The following is a 17998-nucleotide window of genomic DNA, read 5'->3' on the forward strand; positions in this document are numbered from 1 at the left end:
GAAACTCGGCGTAGACTGCCACGCCGAATGAACTCTGTCCTGTTGAGTGTGGGATTTACACAGATTGTCTATTTGCTTTTGGGCACATCATTGTATAGATTATGGCGAAAGAGAACTAGTGTGGAAGTGGGGAGTTTCTGTAGTGTAGTGGTCATCACGTTCGCCTAACACGCGAAAGGTCCTCGGTTCGAAACTGAGCAGAAACAGCTGCTTCCTTTTGATGAAAAGTATGAACCCTTTTTAGCCGACTGTGGGCTTTAGAAGACATTACCTTTATGCACATTTTACAGAGACTTCAATTAAAAATGTTGGACTGTTTTAGAGGTAGGTAGGTTTCCGTAGTGTAGTGGTTATCACGTTGGCCTCACACGCGAAAGGTCCCCAGTTCGAAACTGGGCGGGAACAGTGAATCTCTTTTTCACAATGGTTCAATTGGCATTCTGTTGAGGAGGAACTCAATGCTACCGAAGCTTTGCGGCCAAGAGGCATGAATATAGTCAGCAAAGGTGCAGTTGATGCAGAAATGAAAGAGCAGTCACTGTTTGACCTAAACCTAACCCACACTCGTGCCATTTCAAGCCTGCGTGGCTTTCTTCTGAGGAACACGAAAGAAGATATTTGTCAGAGTGGCCCTCTGTTAGGCAGCAGCTCTACGTCACGAAGGCCTTTCTTTACACAGGTGTGAAGACAATTATTAAGCCACACTAGGCAGCAGTAACTGCCACACCGACAGACTCTGTACTTTAAACCAGGCAGTTTCAATGAACAGATGGATGGTGCACTCAAAGACAAAATATTTCGTATAATGTTAAAAACAATTAAATTAAATAACCTAAAAAAGAGCAAAAAAGTAATGGTCACAGAGCAATCCTTCAAACAACTGGAAAAATGCTTGGTTTGCCACTCAAAAAAAAGCTATTTGCAGACTGAAGAGCACAACGCAATCTGTAATTTTATTCGTGCTCCAAGAAGCGTGCGATGAAAAGGTCAGATACAACCTTGACTGCAGGTTTCCGTAGTGTAGAGGTTATCACATTCGCCTTACACGCGAAAGGTCCCCAGCTTGAAACTGGGCGGAAACAGGTGGGGGCTTTTTTTCTTTCTGTGGTGAAATGGCTGTCTGGTAGGCAGGTGGTCCAAGCTGCAAACGCCTTAATTCCGAGGTAAGTTAAGGGAAATTATTTGGAAACTCGGCGTAGACTGCCACGCCGAATGAACTCTGTCCTGTTGTGTGTGGGATTTACACAGATTGCCTATTTGCTTTTGGGCACATCATTGTATAGATTATGGAGAAAGAGAACTAGTGTGGAAGTGGGGAGTTTCTGTAGTGTAGTGGTCATCACGTTCGCCTAACACGCGAAAGGTCCTCGGTTCGAAACCGTGCAGAAACAGCCGCTTCCTTTTGATGAAAAGTATGAACCCTTTTTAGCCGACTGTGGGCTTTAGAAGACATTACCTTTATGCACATTTTACAGAGCCTTCAATTAAAAATGTTAGACTGTTTGAGGGAGGTAGGTAGGCTTCCGTAGTGTAGTGGTTATCACGTTCGCCTCACAAGCAAAAGGTCCCCAGTTTGAAACTGGGCGGAAACACTAAATCTCTTTTTCACAATGGTTCAATTGGCATTCTTTTGAGGAGGAACTCAACGCTACCGAAGCTTTGCGGCCAAGAGGCATGAATATAGTCAGCAAAGGTGTAGTTGATGCAGAAATGAAAGAGCAGTCACTGTTTGACCTAAACCTAACCCACACTCGTGCCATTTTAAGCCTGCGTGGCTTTCTTCTGAGGAACACGAACGAAGATATTTGTCAGAGTGGCCCTCTGTTAGGCAGCAGCTCTACGTCACGAAGGCCTTTCTTTACACAGGTGTGAAGACAATTATTAAGCCACACTAGGCAGCAGTAACTGCCACACCGACAGACTCTGTACTTTAAACCAGGCAGTTTCAATGAACAGATGGATGGTGCACTCAAAGACAAAATATTTCGTATAATGTTAAAAACAATTAAATTAAATAACCTAAAAAAGAGCAAAAAAGTAATGGTCACAGAGCAATCCTTCAAACAACTGGAAAAATGCTTGGTTTGCCACTCAAAAAAAAGCTATTTGCAGACTGAAGAGCACAACGCAATCTGTAATTTTATTCGTGCTCCAAGAAGCGTGCGATGAAAAGGTCAGATACAACCTTGACTGCAGGTTTCTGTAGTGTAGAGGTTATCACATTCGCCTTACACGTGAAAGGTCCCCAGCTTGAAACTGGGCGGAAACAGGTGGGGGCTTTTTTTCTTTCTGTGGTGAAATGGCTGTCTGGTAGGCAGGTGGTCCAAGCTGCAAACGCCTTAATTCCGAGGTAAGTTAAGGGAAATTATTTGGAAACTCGGCGTAGACTGCCACGCCGAATGAACTCTGTCCTGTTGTGTGTGGGATTTACACAGATTGCCTATTTGCTTTTGGGCACATCATTGTATAGATTATGGCGAAAGAGAACTAGTGTGGAAGTGGGGAGTTTCTGTAGTGTAGTGGTCATCACGTTTGCCTAACACGCGAAAGGTCCTCGGTTCGAAACCGAGCAGAAACAGCCGCTTCCTTTTGATGAAAAGTATGAACCCTTTTTAGCCGACTGTGGGCTTTAGAAGACATTACCTTTATGCACATTTTACAGAGCCTTCAATTAAAAATGTTGGACTGTTTGAGCGAGGTAGGTAGGCAGGCTTCCGTAGTGTAGTGGTTATCACGTTCGCCTCACAAGCAAAAGGTCCCCAGTTTGAAACTGGACGGGAACACTGAATCTCTTTTTCACAATGGTTCAATTGGCATTCTTTTGAGGAGGAACTCAACGCTACCGAAGCTTTGCGGCCAAGAGGCATGAATAAAGTCAGCAAAGGTGTAGTTGATGCAGAAATGAAAGAGCAGTCACTGTTTGACCTAAACCTAACCCACACTCGTGCCATTTTAAGCCTGCGTGGCTTTCTTCTGAGGAACACGAACGAAGATATTTGTCAGAGTGGCCCTCTGTTAGGCAGCAGCTCTACGTCACGAAGGCCTTTCTTTACACAGGTGTGAAGACAATTATTAAGCCACACTAGGCAGCAGTAACTGCCACACCGACAGACTCTGTACTTTAAACCAGGCAGTTTCAATGAACAGATGGATGGTGCACTCAAAGACAAAATATTTCGTATAATGTTAAAAACAATTAAATTAAATAACCTAAAAAAGAGCAAAAAAGTAATGGTCACAGAGCAATCCTTCAAACAACTGGAAAAATGCTTGGTTTGCCACTCAAAAAAAAGCTATTTGCAGACTGAAGAGCACAACGCAATCTGTAATTTTATTCGTGCTCCAAGAAGCGTGCGATGAAAAGGTCAGATACAACCTTGACTGCAGGTTTCCGTAGTGTAGAGGTTATCACATTCGCCTTACACGCGAAAGGTCCCCAGCTCGAAACTGGGCGGAAACAGGTGGGGGCTTTTTTTCTTTCTGTGGTGAAATGGCTGTCTGGTAGGCAGGTGGTCCAAGCTGCAAACGCCTTAATTCCGAGGTAAGTTAAGGGAAATTATTTGGAAACTCGGCGTAGACTGCCACGCCGAATGAACTCTGTCCTGTTGTGTGTGGGATTTACACAGATTGCCTATTTGCTTTTGGGCACATCATTGTATAGATTATGGCGAAAGAGAACTAGTGTGGAAGTGGGGAGTTTCTGTAGTGTAGTGGTCATCACGTTCGCCTAACACGCGAAAGGTCCTCGGTTTGAAACCGAGCAGAAACAGCTGCTTCCTTTTGATGAAAAGTATGAACCCTTTTTAGCCGACTGTGGGCTTTAGAAGACATTACCTTTATGCACATTTTACAGATTTTACTTCAATTAAAAATGTTGGACTGTTTTAGAGGTAGGTAGGTTTCCGTAGTGTAGTGGTTATCACGTTCGCCTCACACGCGAAAGGTCCCCAGTTCGAAACTGGGTGGGAACAGTGAATCTCTTTTTCACAATGGTTCAATTGGCATTCTTTTGAGGAGGAACTCAACGCTACCGAAGCTTTGCGGCCAAGAGGCATGAATATAGTCAGCAAAGGTGTAGTTGATGCAGAAATGAAAGAGCAGTCACTGTTTGACCTAAACCTAACCCACACTTGTGCCATTTCAAGCCTGCGTGGCTTTCTTCTGAGGAACACGAAAGAAGATATTTGTCAGAGTGGCCCTCTGTTAGGCAGCAGCTCTACGTCACGAAGGCCTTTCTTTACACAGGTGTGAAGACAATTATTAAGCCACACTAGGCAGCAGTAACTGCCACACCGACAGACTCTGTACTTTAAACCAGGCAGTTTCAATGAACAGATGGATGGTGCACTCAAAGACAAAATATTTCGTATAATGTTAAAAACAATTAAATTAAATAACCTAAAAAAGAGCAAAAAAGTAATGGTCACAGAGCAATCCTTCAGACAACTGGAAAAATGCTTGGTTTGCCACTCTAAAAAAAGCTATTTGCAGACTGAAGAGCACAACGCAATCTGTAATTTTATTCGTGCTCCAAGAAGCGTGCGATGAAAAGGTCAGATCCAACCTTGACTGCAGGTTTCCGTAGTTTAGAGGTTATCACATTCGCCTTACACGCGAAAGGTCCCCAGCTCTAAACTGGGCGGAAACAGGTGGGGGCTTTTGTTCTTTCTGTGGTGAAATGGCTGTCTGGTAGACAGGTGGTCCAAGCTGCAAACGCCTTAATTCCGAGGTAAGTTAAGGGAAATTACTTGGAAACTCGGCGTAGACTGCCAAGCCGAATGAACTCTGTCCTGTTGTGTGTGGGATTTACGCAGATTGCCTATTTGCGTTTGGGCACATCATTGTATAGATTATGGCGAAAGAGAACTACTGTGGAAGTAGGGAGTTTCTGTAGTGTAGTGGTCATCATGTTTGCCTAACACGCGAAAGGTCCTTGGTTTGAAACCGGGCAGAAACAGCTGCTTCCTTTTGATGAAAAGTATGAACCCTTTTTAGCCGACTGTGGGCTTTAGAAGACATTACCTTTATGCACATTTTACAGAGCCTTCAATTAAAAATGTTGGACTGTTTGAGGAAGGTAGGTTTCCGTAGTGTAGTGGTTATCACGTTCGCCTCACACGCGCGGGCCAGTCGCGGATAGGTGTAGAGCGCTAACTAGCCAATAGCAACGAAGGAAATTCCAGGGAGGCGGGACGAAAAAAATACACAGAATTAGAGGTTCGAATCCCGTCTCGGCCACAAATACCATGAAATGAGTTTGTATTCGTTTTTTCATCTAGATACACTTTAAGTACGATTAACATATAATAGATGAACTTTGTGAACAAAGATAAAAATAAATCTTGTAATAATTGTTCTTTTGTATGGTGTACAAAATGTGCAAAGATCTTAAGAAACATATACATTATAATAGGGAATAGTTATTTTTAATATAGAAAAATGTGAATAATTAAAAAGAACACTTTGATAATGTTTCAGGCCTTTATTTATAAAGATACGTCTATTTATATGTGTATAACTGTACAGAAAACCCATATATATGAAATATAACTAAAACTCACAAAAAAGTAAGTTTTTCATTTTATTTATAGTAAAGTAATATACTTATAAAAATTAAAAGAAAAAATAACAAAAATATATAATAATTAAATAAATATACATAAAATAATCATAGGTTATTAAACAACAGCAACAGATATAATAAAAATAAAGATGTGGAGAACAGAAAAAACAATACAAATATGTTTTATATTAAATAATTATGTATGTTTAATGGTAACAGTTATTAACATTCAGTGTTTACATATCTGAGCAAGTAAATAAAATGTAATATCAATTTAAAAGAAAATCAACAAAATGTATACATTTTTTAATCAATAAAACTTAACACACAGTTCAATACAGTTCAAACAAGGCCACATACTTATAGTATTTTAATTAACAAATTGAAATACATGAAAATATTTAAATGTATAGATTCAACAACAACAACAATAATAAAATCTAAAGTTGTGGAGAACACAGAAAAAAAATATATTACACTACCACTTAAATGTTTTTGAACAGTAAGATTTTTAATTCTCACCAAGCCTGCCTTTATTTGGTCCAAAATACAGTAAAAGCAATAATATTGTTGAAATATTTTTACTAGTTAAAATAACTGCTTTCTATTTGAACATATAGTAAAATGTATTTTATTTCTGTGATGCTCCGCTGTATTTTCAGCATCATTTCTCCAGTCTTCAGTGTCACATGATCTTCAGAAATCAGAATAATGATTTACTGATCAAGAAAAAATATTATTATTATTATTATTATCAATATTTTAAACCCCCCAGGGATTCTTTAAATAGAAAGATCCAAAGATCTGCATTTATTTGAAATAAAAAGCTTTCTTAACAATATAGATTGTACCATTCTTTTGGGGGGAAAGAATGACAGAAATTAATGCCTTTTTTTTTTAGCAAGGATGATTTAAATTGATTAAAAGTGATGATAAAGATGAAAAATGTTGATGATGAAAATGTAAAAAAAAAAAAAAAAAAAAAAAAAAAAAATATATATATATATATATATATATATATATATATATATATATATATATATATATATATATATATATATATATCAGATAAATGCTGTTCTTCTGAACTTTCTATTCATGTAAGAAACTGAAAAGATTGTACTCGGCTGTTTTCAACATAACATAACAACAACAGTAATAATAATAATAATAATTTTTTCTTGAGCAGTAAATCATCATTTTATTCTGATTTCTGAAGATCGTGTGACACTGAAGACTGGATGAATGATGCTGAAAATACAGCTGTGCATCACAGAAATAAATTACAGTATATATTCAAATATATAGCCTTCCTGATAATGTTCGGGGTTCAGACACACTCTCTCTGTTTAAATCTAGATTAAAAACACATCTCTTTCGCCAAGCATTCGAATAATGTATCTCTTAAATTGTGAGTGTAGTTGTATCTGATCAAATGTGCATTCTTATTCTTTAGCTTGGGTTAAACTAATTAATTTTACTCTGTTGGAACAGCAGCTATGCTAATGATGTCTCTATATGTGTCTCTGTTTCTGCTGGATTTACATCCCGTGGTAACTAGGATTTACACAAGCTCCAGTCTGGATCCAGAACACCTGAGAAGAGATGATGCTGACCCTCAGAGGACCCCAGATGATGCTGACCCTGAATCAACAACAGAACTAACAAATATTGCTACATGTGTGACTGCATCATATAATAATTATTAATTATTAATAAAATTAATAATGTTCATCGTCTGGCTGACTACGTCTTGTCCTGTCATACGTGCACAAACTGACAGTCACCACTTATAAGCTACTACTAAATATTGTAGAAACATAATTTTCTGTAAAGTTGCTTTGTAACAATTTGTATTGTAAAAAGCGCTATACAAATAAACTTGAATTGAATTGAATTGAAATAGAAAGCAGCTGATTTAAAATAGTAAGAATATTTAAAATGCTACAGTTTTTGCTGTACTTTGGATAAAATAAAGGCAGGCTTGGTGAGCAGAAGAAATTCTCAAAAAACATTAAAAATCTTACTGCTGAAAAACATTTGACTGGTAAGAGTAATTTAAATAAAATATTTATTTACGGAGTTTAATAATAGCCGTTACTAACATTTAGTGTTTACAAAACTGTGCAAGATAAAATAAAGCAAGTCAATACAATTAATTAACACACTAAAGTACAGTGTAAACAAGGCCAATACTTCTGATGTTTTATTTAACAAATGGAAATCAATTAAATAATTTAAAATTGTAGACTAAACAACAACAGCTACAATAATATTAATAATAATACAATTTGTGGAAGACACAGAAAATAAAACAAGCCTTCGACCTGTTTAAGAAGATCCTTGCTCCTATGTTGCGTTGCCAAGAGATGTTCAAGAGAGGCAGTTCTCAACAGATCTGTCCATCTATGGTCCAACACGAAGACCAGCCGTTCTGAGGGGTCCAGTGTGAGCTGAACGAGGGACGCAGTTATGGCAGATGGTGTGGTGTTCTACAGAAGATTAACAGCATTACTTTATTAAAATATAATGTCTTGGTGTTGTGTGCACATATGAGACAGACAGTTTACACACATAAGTGCCTGTATGAATTATTTATTTACCTGCATCCGGAAGAAACCCTTCCCTTCAGTGTCTGGTGTGATGTTATGGTGGAGTGAGACGGGTGGATGGGTCTTGACACAGCATGCATCATCTTAACATTCCTGAAATATAGATTCAAATTAAATATATCAAATGTACTTTATAATTCATTATATATATATATATATATATATATATATATATATATGTATGTATGTGTGTGTGTGTGTGTGTGTGTGTGTGTGTGTGTCTTTATTTTTACATTTTTTTTTATATTTTTTTATATTTGAATATATTTTCTAATCATTGTAATTTATTCCTGTTATGAAAAGCTGAATTTTCTGAATTATTACTCCAGTCTTCAGCATCACGTCAACCTTCCGAAAATAATGTGCTTTCATCATTGTAGTGACAATGATAATATCAACATTGATTACAATAAGAAATGTTTTGTGAGCAAATAATCATATAAATAATGATTTCTGGATCATATGACACACTAAAGAGTATAAATGATGCTGAAGAATTCAGCTTTGCATCACAGGAATAAAGTTAATTTAACATAGGAAATAGTTATTTTAAGTTGTACCACACAGTAAATGTTGACAATTTTATATATATATATTTATATATTTGCACTAAAGTCTTGAAAATCACATAACATTCAAAACAGTTGCTATAATTAATCACATAAGTATGATTATATGATAATATAATAAGTAATTAATTGTAAGTTTTTTTTTTGGTTTAGTTTTTTTAAAAGAAACACATAATTCACTTTACCTGCTTGTTGGGAGTTTGGCAGCGTATGTTGTTCAAACAAAACAATTTCGTGAAGAAATCTCCGATCGTAAAACGCGTCTCCTCTCCTTCAGAGCGAATGATTGACAGATGAGTATCTGCTGTTTGAATTCCCCGCCACGGAAGAAGCGAAACAGCGCCAGGAAATCTACGTGTGGCCACAAATATATTGCATCCGTAGTGTTAAGCACTACCATAGAGAATGAATGGGAAAAGTTAAGAGAAGTTAAGCTTAACTATTTTCGGCTCCCGCGCGAAAGGTCCCCAGTTCGAAACTGGGCGGGAACAGTGAATCTCTTTTTCACAATGGTTCAATTGGCATTCTGTTGAGGAACTCAATGCTACCGAAGCTTTGCGGCCAAGAGGCATGAATATTGTCAGCAAAGGTGTATTTGATGCAGAAATGAAAGAGCAGTCACTGTTTGACCTAAACCTAACCCACACTTGTGCCATTTCAAGCCTGCGTGGCTTTCTTCTGAGGAACACGAACGAAGATATTTGTCAGAGTGGCCCTCTGTTAGGCAGCAGCTCTACGTCACGAAGGCCTTTCTTTACACAGGTGTGAAGACAATTATTAAGCCACACTAGGCAGCAGTAACTGCCACACCGACAGACTCTGTACTTTAAACCAGGCAGTTTCAATGAACAGATGGATGGTGCACTCAAAGACAAAATATTTCGTATAATGTTAAAAACAATTAAATTAAATAACCTAAAAAAGAGCAAAAAAGTAATGGTCACAGAGCAATCCTTCAAACAACTGGAAAAATGCTTGGTTTGCCACTCAAAAAAAAGCTATTTGCAGACTGAAGAGCACAACGCAATCTGTAATTTTATTCGTGCTCCAAGAAGCGTGCGATGAAAAGGTCAGATACAACCTTGACTGCAGGTTTCCGTAGTGTAGAGGTTATCACATTCGCCTTACACGCGAAAGGTCCCCAGCTCGAAACTGGGCGGAAGCAGGTGGGGGCTTTTTTTCTTTCTGTGGTGAAATGGCTGTCTGGTAGGCAGGTGGTCCAAGCTGCAAACGCCTTAATTCCGAGGTAAGTTAAGGGAAATTATTTGGAAACTCGGCGTAGACTTCCACGCCGAATGAACTCTGTCCTGTTGTGTGTGGGATTTACACAGATTGCCTATTTGCTTTTGGGCACATCATTGTATAGATTATGGCAAAAGAGAACTAGTGTGGAAGTGGGGAGTTTCTGTAGTGTAGTGGTCATCACGTTCGCCTAACATGCGAAAGGTCCTCTGTTCGAAACCGAGCAGAAACAGCTGCTTCCTTTTGATGAAAAGTATGAACCCTTTTTAGCCGACTGTGGGCTTTAGAAGACATTACCTTTATGCACATTTTACAGAGACTTCAATTAAAAATGTTGGACTGTTTTAGAGGTAGGTAGGTTTCCGTAGTGTAGTGGTTATCACGTTCGCCTCACACGCGAAAGGTCCCCAGTTCGAAACTGGGCGGGAACAGTGAATCTCTTTTTCACAATGGTTCAATTGGCATTCTGTTGAGGAGGAACTCAATGCTACCGAAGCTTTGCGGCCAAGAGGCATGAATATAGTCAGCAAAGGTGTAGTTGATGCAGAAATGAAAGAGCAGTCACTGTTTGACCTAAACCTAACCCACACTTGTGCCATTTCAAGCCTGCGTGGCTTTCTTCTGAGGAACACGAACGAAGATATTTGTCAGAGTGGCCCTCTGTTAGGCAGCAGCTCTACGTCACGAAGACCTTTCTTTACACAGGTGTGAAGACAATTATTAAGCCACACTAGGCAGCAGTAACTGCCACACCGACAGACTCTGTACTTTAAACCAGGCAGTTTCAATGAACAGATGGATGGTGCACTCAAAGACAAAATATTTCGTATAATGTTAAAAACAATTAAATTAAATAACCTAAAAAAGAGCAAAAAAGTAATGGTCACAGAGCAATCCTTCAAACAACTGGAAAAATGCTTGGTTTGCCACTCAAAAAAAAGCTATTTGCAGACTGAAGAGCACAACGCAATCTGTAATTTTATTCGTGCTCCAAGAAGCGTGCGATGAAAAGGTCAGATACAACCTTGACTGCAGGTTTCCGTAGTGTAGAGGTTATCACATTCGCCTTACACGCGAAAGGTCCCCAGCTCGAAACTTGGCGGAAACAGGTGGGGGCTTTTTTTCTTTCTGTGGTGAAATGGCTGTCTGGTAGGCAGGTGGTCCAAGCTGCAAACGCCTTAATTCCGAGGTAAGTTAAGGGAAATTATTTGGAAACTCGGCGTAGACTGCCACGCCGAATGAACTCTGTCCTGTTGTGTGTGGGATTTACACAGATTGCCTATTTGCTTTTGGGCACATCATTGTATAGATTATGGCGAAAGAGAACTAGTGTGGAAGTGGGGAGTTTCTGTAGTGTAGTGGTCATCACATTCGCCTAACACACGAAAGGTCCTTGGTTCAAAACCGAGCAGAAAGTATGAACCCTTTTTAGCCGACTGTGGGCTTTAGAAGACATTACCTTTATGCACATTTTACAGAGACTTCAATTAAAAATGTTGGACTGTTTTAGAGGTAGGTAGGTTTCCGTAGTGTAGTGGTTATCACGTTGGCCTCACACGCGAAAGGTCCCCAGTTCGAAACTGGGCGGGAGCAGTGAATCTCTTTTTCACAATGGTTCAATTGGCATTCTGTTGAGGTGGAACTCAATGCTACCGAAGCTTTGCGGCCAAGAGGCATGAATATAGTCAGCAAAGGTGTAGTTGATGCAGAAATGAAAGAGCAGTCACTGTTTGACCTAAACCTAACCCACACTCGTGCCATTTCAAGCCTGCGTGGCTTTCTTCTGAGGAACACGAAAGAAGATATTTGTCAGAGTGGCCCTCTGTTAGGCAGCAGCTCTACATCACGAAGGCCTTTCTTTACACAGGTGTGAAGACAATTATTAAGCCACACTAGGCAGCAGTAACTGCCACACCGACAGACTCTGTACTTTAAACCAGGCAGTTTCAATGAACAGATGGATGGTGCACTCAAAGACAAAATATTTCGTATAATGTTAAAAACAATTAAATTAAATAAGCTAAAAAAGAGCAAAAAAGTAATGGTCACAGAGCAATCCTTCAAACAACTGGAAAAATGCTTGGTTTGCCAGGCTGTCTGGTAGGCAGGTGGTCCAAGCTGCAAACGCCTTAATTCCAAGGTAAGTTAAGGGAAATTATTTGGAAACTCGGCGTAGACTGCCACGCCGAATGAACTCTGTCCTGTTGTGTGTGGGATTTACACAGATTGCCTATTTGCTTTTGGGCACATCATTGTATAGATTATGGCGAAAGAGAACTAGTGTGGAAGTGGGGAGTTTCTGTAGTGTAGTGGTCATCACGTTCGCCTAACACGCGAAAGGTCCTCTGTTCGAAACCGAGCAGAAGCAGCTGCTTCCTTTTGATGAAAAGTATGAACCCTTTTTAGCCGACTGTGGGCTTTAGAAGACATTACCTTTATGCACATTTTACAGAGACTTCAATTAAAAATGTTGGACTGTTTTAGAGGTAGGTAGGTAGGTAGGTTTCCGTAGTGTAGTGGTTATCACGTTCGCCTCACACGCGAAAGGTCCCCAGTTCGAAACTGGGCGGGAACAGTGAACCTCTTTTTCACAATGGTTCAATTGGCATTCTGTTGAGGAGGAACTCAATGCTACCGAAGTTTTGCGGCCAAGAGGCATGAATATAGTCAGCAAAGGTGTAGTTGATGCAGAAATGAAAGAGCAGTCACTGTTTGACCTAAACCTAACCCACACTTGTGCCATTTCAAGCCTGCGTGGCTTTCTTCTGAGGAACACGAACGAAGATATTTGTCAGAGTGGCCCTCTGTTAGGCAGCAGCTCTACGTCACGAAGGCCTTTCTTTACACAGGTTTGAAGACAATTATTAAGCCACACTAGGCAGCAGTAACTGCCACACCGACAGACTCTGTACTTTAAACCAGGCAGTTTCAATGAACAGATGGATGGTGCACTCAAAGACAAAATATTTCGTATAATGTTAAAAACAATTAAATTAAATAACCTAAAAAAGAGCAAAAAAGTAATGGTCACAGAGCAATCCTTCAAACAACTGGAAAAATGCTTGGTTTGCCACTCAAAAAAAAGCTATTTGCAGACTGAAGAGCACAACGCAATCTGTAATTTTATTCGTGCTCCAAGAAGCGTGCGATGAAAAGGTCAGATACAACCTTGACTGCAGGTTTCCGTAGTGTAGAGGTTATCACATTCGCCTTACACGCGAAAGGTCCCCAGCTCGAAACTGGGCGGAAACAGGTGGGGGCTTTTTTTCTTTCTGTGGTGAAATGGCTGTCTGGTAGGCAGGTGGTCCAAGCTGCAAACGCCTTAATTCCGAGGTAAGTTAAGGGAAATTATTTGGAAACTCGGCGTAGACTGCCACGCCGAATGAACTCTGTCCTGTTGTGTGTGGGATTTACACAGATTGCCTATTTGCTTTTGGGCACATCATTGTATAGATTATGGCGAAAGAGAACTAGTGTGGAAGTGGGGAGTTTCTGTAGTGAAGTGGTCATCACGTTCGCCTAACACGTGAAAGGTCCTCTGTTCGAAACCGAGCAGAAACAGCTGCTTCCTTTTGATGAAAAGTATGAACCCTTTTTAGCCGACTGTGGGCTTTAGAAGACATTACCTTTATGCACATTTTACAGAGACTTCAATTAAAAATGTTGGACTGTTTTAGAGGTAGGTAGGTTTCCGTAGTGTAGTGGTTATCACGTTCGCCTCACACGCGAAGGGTCCCCAGTTCGAAACTGGGCGGGAACAGTGAATCTCTTTTTCACAATGGTTCAATTGGCATTCTGTTGAGGAGGAACTCAATGCTACCGAAGCTTTGCGGCCAAGAGGCATGAATATAGTCAGCAAAGGTGTAGTTGATGCAGAAATGAAAGAGCAGTCACTGTTTGACCTAAACCTAACCCACACTCGTGCCATTTCAAGCCTGCGTGGCTTTCTTCTGAGGAACACGAAAGAAGATATTTGTCAGAGTGGCCCTCTGTTAGGCAGCAGCTCTACGTCACGAAGGTCTTTCTTTACACAGGTGTGAAGACAATTATTAAGCCACACTAGGCAGCAGTAACTGCCACACCGACAGACTCTGTACTTTAAACCAGGCAGTTTCAATGAACAGATGGATGGTGCACTCAAAGACAAAATATTTCGTATAACGTTAAAAACAATTAAATTAAATAACCTAAAAAAGAGCAAAAAAGTAATGGTCACAGAGCAATCCTTCAGACAACTGGAAAAATGCTTGGTTTGCCAGGCTGTCTGGTAGGCAGGTGGTCCAAGCTGCAAACGCCTTAATTCCGAGGTAAGTTAAGGGAAATTATTTGGAAACTCGGCGTAGACTGCCACGCCGAATGAACTCTGTCCTGTTGTGTGTGGGATTTACACAGATTGCCTATTTGCTTTTGGGCACATCATTGTATAGATTATGGCGAAAGAGAACTAGTGTGGAAGTGGGGAGTTTCTGTAGTGTAGTGGTCATCACGTTCGCCTAACACGAGAAAGGTCCTCTGTTCGAAACCGAGCAGAAACAGCTGCTTCCTTTTGATGAAAAGTATGAACCCTTTTTAGCCGACATTGGGCTTTAGAAGACATTACCTTTATGCACATTTTACAGAGCCTTCAATTAAAAATGTTGGACTGTTTGGAGAGGTAGGTAGGTTTCCGTAGTGTAGTGGTTATCACGTTCGCCTCACACGCGAAAGGTCCCCAGTTTGAAACTGGGTGGGAACAGTGAATCTCTTTTTCACAATGGTTTAATTGGCATTCTGTTGAGGAGGAACTCAACGCTACCGAAGCTTTCGGCTTTTTTCATGCCAAGAGGCATGAATATAGTCAGCAAATGTGTAGTTGATGCAGAAATGAAAGAGCAGTCACTGTTTGACCTAAACCTAACCCACACTCGTGCCATTTCAAGCCTGCGTGGCTTTCTTCTGAGGAACACGAAAGAAGATATTTGTCAGAGTGGCCCTCTGTTAGGCAGCAGCTCTACGTCACGAAGGCCTTTCTTTACACAGGTGTGAAGACAATTATTAAGCCACACTAGGCAGCAGTAACTGCCACACCGACAGACTCTGTACTTTAAACCAGGCAGTTTCAATGAACAGATGGATGGTGCTCTCAACGACAAAATATTTCGTATAACGTTAAAAACAATTAAATTAAATAACCTAAAAAAGAGAAAAAAGTAATGGTCACAGAGCAATCCTTCAGACAACTGGAAAAATGCTTGGTTTGCCACTCAAAAAAAAGCTATTTGCAGACTGAAGAGCACAACGCAATCTGTAATTTTATTCGTGCTCCAAGAAGCGTGCGATGAAAAGGTCAGATCCAACCTTGACTGCAGGTTTCCGTAGTGTAGAGGTTATCACATTCGCCTTACACGCGAAAGGTTCCCAGCTTGAAACTGGGCGGAAACAGGTGGGGGCTTTTGTTCTTTCTGTGGTGAAATGGCTGTCTGGTAGGCAGGTGGTCCAAGCTGCAAACGCCTTAATTCCGAGGTAAGTTAAGGGAAATTATTTGGAAACTCGGCGTAGACTGCCACGCCGAATGAACTCTGTCCTGTTGTGTGTGGGATTTACGCAGATTGCCTATTTGCGTTTGGGCACATCATTGTATAGATTATGGCGAAAGAGAACTAGTGTGGAAATGGGGAGTTTCTGTAGTGTAGTGGTCATCACGTTCGCCTAACACGCGAAAGGTCCTCGGTTAGAAACCGACCAGAAACAGCCGCTTCCTTTTGATGAAAAGTATGAACCCTTTTTAGCCGACTGTGGGCTTTAGAAGACATTACCTTTATGCACATTGTACAGAGCCTTCAATTAAAAATGTTGGACTGTTTGAGGGAGGTAGGTTTCCGTAGTGTAGTGGTTACCACGTTCGCCTCACACGCGAAAGGTCCCCAGTTCGAAACAGGTCGGGAACAGTGAATCTCGTTTTCACAATGGTTCAATTGGCATTCTGTTGAGGAGGAACCCAATGCTACCGAAGCTTTGCGGCCAAGAGGCATGAATATAGTCAGCAAAGGTGTAGTTGATGCAGAAATGAAAGAGCAGTCACTGTTTGACCTAAACCTAACCCACACTAGTGCCATTTCAAGCCTGCGTGGCTTTCTTCTGAGGAACACGAAAGAAGATATTTGTCAGAGTGGCCCTCTGTTAGGCAGCAGCTCTACGTCACGAAGGCCTTTCTTTACACAGGTGTGAAGACAATTATTAAGCCACACTAGGCAGCAGTAACTGCCACACCGACAGACTCTGTACTTTAAACCAGGCAGTTTCAATGAACAGATGGATGGTGCACTCAAAGACAAAATATTTCGTATAACGTTAAAAACAATTAAATTAAATAACCTAAAAAAGAGCAAAAAAGTAATGGTCACATAGCAATCCTTCAGACAACTGGAAAAATGCTTGGTTTGCCACTCAAAAAAAACTATTTGCAGACTGAAGAGCACAACGCAATCTGTAATTTTATTCGTGCTCCAAGAAGCGTGCGATGAAAAAGTCAGATCCAACCTTGACTGCAGGTTTCCGTAGTGTAGAGGTTATCACATTCGCCTTACACGCGAAAGGTCCCCAGCTCAAAACTGGGCGGAAACAGGTGGGGGCTTTTGTTCTTTCTGTGGTGAAATGGCTGTCTGGTAGGCAGGTGGTCCAAGCTGCAAACGCCTTAATTCCGAGGTAAGTTAAAGGAAATTATTTGGAAACTCGGCGTAGACTGCCACGCTGAATGAACTCTGTCCTGTTGTGTGTGGGATTTACGCAGATTGCCTATTTGCGTTTGGGCACATCATTGTATAGATTATGGCGAAAGAGAACTAGTGTGGAAGTAGGGAGTTTCTGTAGTGTAGTGATCATCACGTTCGCCTAACACGCGAAACGTCCTCGGTTAGAAACCGAGCAGAAACAGCTGCTTCCTTTTGATGAAAAGTATGAACCCTTTTTTGCCGACTGTGGGCTTTAGAAGACATTACCTTTATGCACATTTTACAGAGCCTTCAATTAAAAATGTTGGACTGTTTGAGGGAGGTAGGTTTCCGTAGTGTAGTGGTTATCACGTTCGCCTCACACGCGAAACGTCCCCAGTTCGAGAAACAGCTGCTACCTTTTGATGAAAAGTATGAACCCTTTTTAGCCGACTGTGGGCTTTAGAAGACATTACCTTTATGCACATTTTACAGAGCCTTCAATTAAAAATGTTGGACTGTTTGAGGGAGGTAGGTTTCCGTAGTGTAGTGGTTATCACGTTCGCCTCACACGCGAAACGTCCCCAGTTCGAGAAACAGCTGCTACCTTTTGATGAAAAGTATGAACCCTTTTTAGCCGACTGTGGGCTTTAGAAGACATTACCTTTATGCACATTTTACAGAGCCTTCAATTAAAAATGTTGGACTGTTTGAGGGAGGTAGGTTTCCGTAGTGTAGTGGTTATCACATTCGCCTCACATGCGAAGGCCAGTCGCGGATAGGTGTAGAGCGCTAACTAGCCAATAGCAACGAAGGAAATTCCAGGGAGGCGGGACGAAAAAAATACACAGAATTAGAGGTTCGAATCTCGTCTCGGCCACAAATACCATAAAATGAGTTTGTATTCGTTTTTTCATCTAGATACACTTTAAGTACGATTAACATATAATAGATGAACTTTGTGAACAAAGATAAAAATAAATCTTGTAATAATTGTTCTTTTGTATGGTGTACAAAATGTGCAAAGATCTTAAGAAACATATACATTATAATAGGGAATAGTTATTTTTAATATAGAAAAATGTGAATAATTAAAAAGAACACTTTGATAATGTTTCAGGCCTTTATTTATAAAGATACGTCTATTTATATGTGTATAACTGTACAGAAAACCCATATATATGAAATATAACTAAAACTCACAAAAAAGTAAGTTTTTCATTTTATTTATAGTAAAGTAATATACTTATAAAAATTAAAAGAAAAAATAACAAAAATATATAATAATTAAATAAATATACATAAAATAATCATAGGTTATTA

The 17998-nt window shown here is 40.1% G+C and overlaps 19 non-coding genes across 19 annotated transcripts; all 19 read left to right on the top strand.

The window, feature by feature from the left end:
• The first annotated feature begins 133 nt into the window (after positions 1 to 133).
• Positions 134 to 206, top strand: trnav-aac (transfer RNA valine (anticodon AAC)). Its single transcript has one exon. It is a non-coding gene; the product is annotated as a tRNA-Val (tRNA).
• A 126-nt stretch (positions 207 to 332) lies between these two features.
• trnav-cac (transfer RNA valine (anticodon CAC)) lies at positions 333 to 405 on the top strand. Its single transcript has one exon. It is a non-coding gene; the product is annotated as a tRNA-Val (tRNA).
• A 604-nt stretch (positions 406 to 1009) lies between these two features.
• trnav-uac (transfer RNA valine (anticodon UAC)) lies at positions 1010 to 1082 on the top strand. Its single transcript has one exon. It is a non-coding gene; the product is annotated as a tRNA-Val (tRNA).
• Positions 1083 to 1318: 236 nt separating this feature from the next.
• On the top strand, positions 1319 to 1391 carry trnav-aac (transfer RNA valine (anticodon AAC)). Its single transcript has one exon. It is a non-coding gene; the product is annotated as a tRNA-Val (tRNA).
• A 1114-nt stretch (positions 1392 to 2505) lies between these two features.
• Positions 2506 to 2578, top strand: trnav-aac (transfer RNA valine (anticodon AAC)). The gene has a single exon. It is a non-coding gene; the product is annotated as a tRNA-Val (tRNA).
• An 809-nt stretch (positions 2579 to 3387) lies between these two features.
• trnav-uac (transfer RNA valine (anticodon UAC)) lies at positions 3388 to 3460 on the top strand. Its single transcript has one exon. It is a non-coding gene; the product is annotated as a tRNA-Val (tRNA).
• Positions 3461 to 3696: 236 nt separating this feature from the next.
• Positions 3697 to 3769, top strand: trnav-aac (transfer RNA valine (anticodon AAC)). The gene has a single exon. It is a non-coding gene; the product is annotated as a tRNA-Val (tRNA).
• A 129-nt stretch (positions 3770 to 3898) lies between these two features.
• Positions 3899 to 3971, top strand: trnav-cac (transfer RNA valine (anticodon CAC)). The gene has a single exon. It is a non-coding gene; the product is annotated as a tRNA-Val (tRNA).
• A 5865-nt stretch (positions 3972 to 9836) lies between these two features.
• On the top strand, positions 9837 to 9909 carry trnav-uac (transfer RNA valine (anticodon UAC)). Its single transcript has one exon. It is a non-coding gene; the product is annotated as a tRNA-Val (tRNA).
• Positions 9910 to 10145: 236 nt separating this feature from the next.
• Positions 10146 to 10218, top strand: trnav-aac (transfer RNA valine (anticodon AAC)). The gene has a single exon. It is a non-coding gene; the product is annotated as a tRNA-Val (tRNA).
• A 126-nt stretch (positions 10219 to 10344) lies between these two features.
• trnav-cac (transfer RNA valine (anticodon CAC)) lies at positions 10345 to 10417 on the top strand. Its single transcript has one exon. It is a non-coding gene; the product is annotated as a tRNA-Val (tRNA).
• A 1089-nt stretch (positions 10418 to 11506) lies between these two features.
• trnav-cac (transfer RNA valine (anticodon CAC)) lies at positions 11507 to 11579 on the top strand. Its single transcript has one exon. It is a non-coding gene; the product is annotated as a tRNA-Val (tRNA).
• A 702-nt stretch (positions 11580 to 12281) lies between these two features.
• Positions 12282 to 12354, top strand: trnav-aac (transfer RNA valine (anticodon AAC)). The gene has a single exon. It is a non-coding gene; the product is annotated as a tRNA-Val (tRNA).
• Positions 12355 to 12488: 134 nt separating this feature from the next.
• Positions 12489 to 12561, top strand: trnav-cac (transfer RNA valine (anticodon CAC)). Its single transcript has one exon. It is a non-coding gene; the product is annotated as a tRNA-Val (tRNA).
• Positions 12562 to 13165: 604 nt separating this feature from the next.
• trnav-uac (transfer RNA valine (anticodon UAC)) lies at positions 13166 to 13238 on the top strand. The gene has a single exon. It is a non-coding gene; the product is annotated as a tRNA-Val (tRNA).
• Positions 13239 to 13673: 435 nt separating this feature from the next.
• On the top strand, positions 13674 to 13746 carry trnav-cac (transfer RNA valine (anticodon CAC)). The gene has a single exon. It is a non-coding gene; the product is annotated as a tRNA-Val (tRNA).
• A 902-nt stretch (positions 13747 to 14648) lies between these two features.
• Positions 14649 to 14721, top strand: trnav-cac (transfer RNA valine (anticodon CAC)). Its single transcript has one exon. It is a non-coding gene; the product is annotated as a tRNA-Val (tRNA).
• A 922-nt stretch (positions 14722 to 15643) lies between these two features.
• trnav-aac (transfer RNA valine (anticodon AAC)) lies at positions 15644 to 15716 on the top strand. Its single transcript has one exon. It is a non-coding gene; the product is annotated as a tRNA-Val (tRNA).
• Positions 15717 to 16516: 800 nt separating this feature from the next.
• Positions 16517 to 16589, top strand: trnav-uac (transfer RNA valine (anticodon UAC)). The gene has a single exon. It is a non-coding gene; the product is annotated as a tRNA-Val (tRNA).
• The last annotated feature ends 1409 nt before the right edge of the window (positions 16590 to 17998 follow it).

This window comes from Carassius carassius, chromosome 22 (assembly GCF_963082965.1).
Source record: "Carassius carassius chromosome 22, fCarCar2.1, whole genome shotgun sequence".
Lineage (NCBI taxonomy): Eukaryota > Metazoa > Chordata > Actinopteri > Cypriniformes > Cyprinidae > Carassius > Carassius carassius.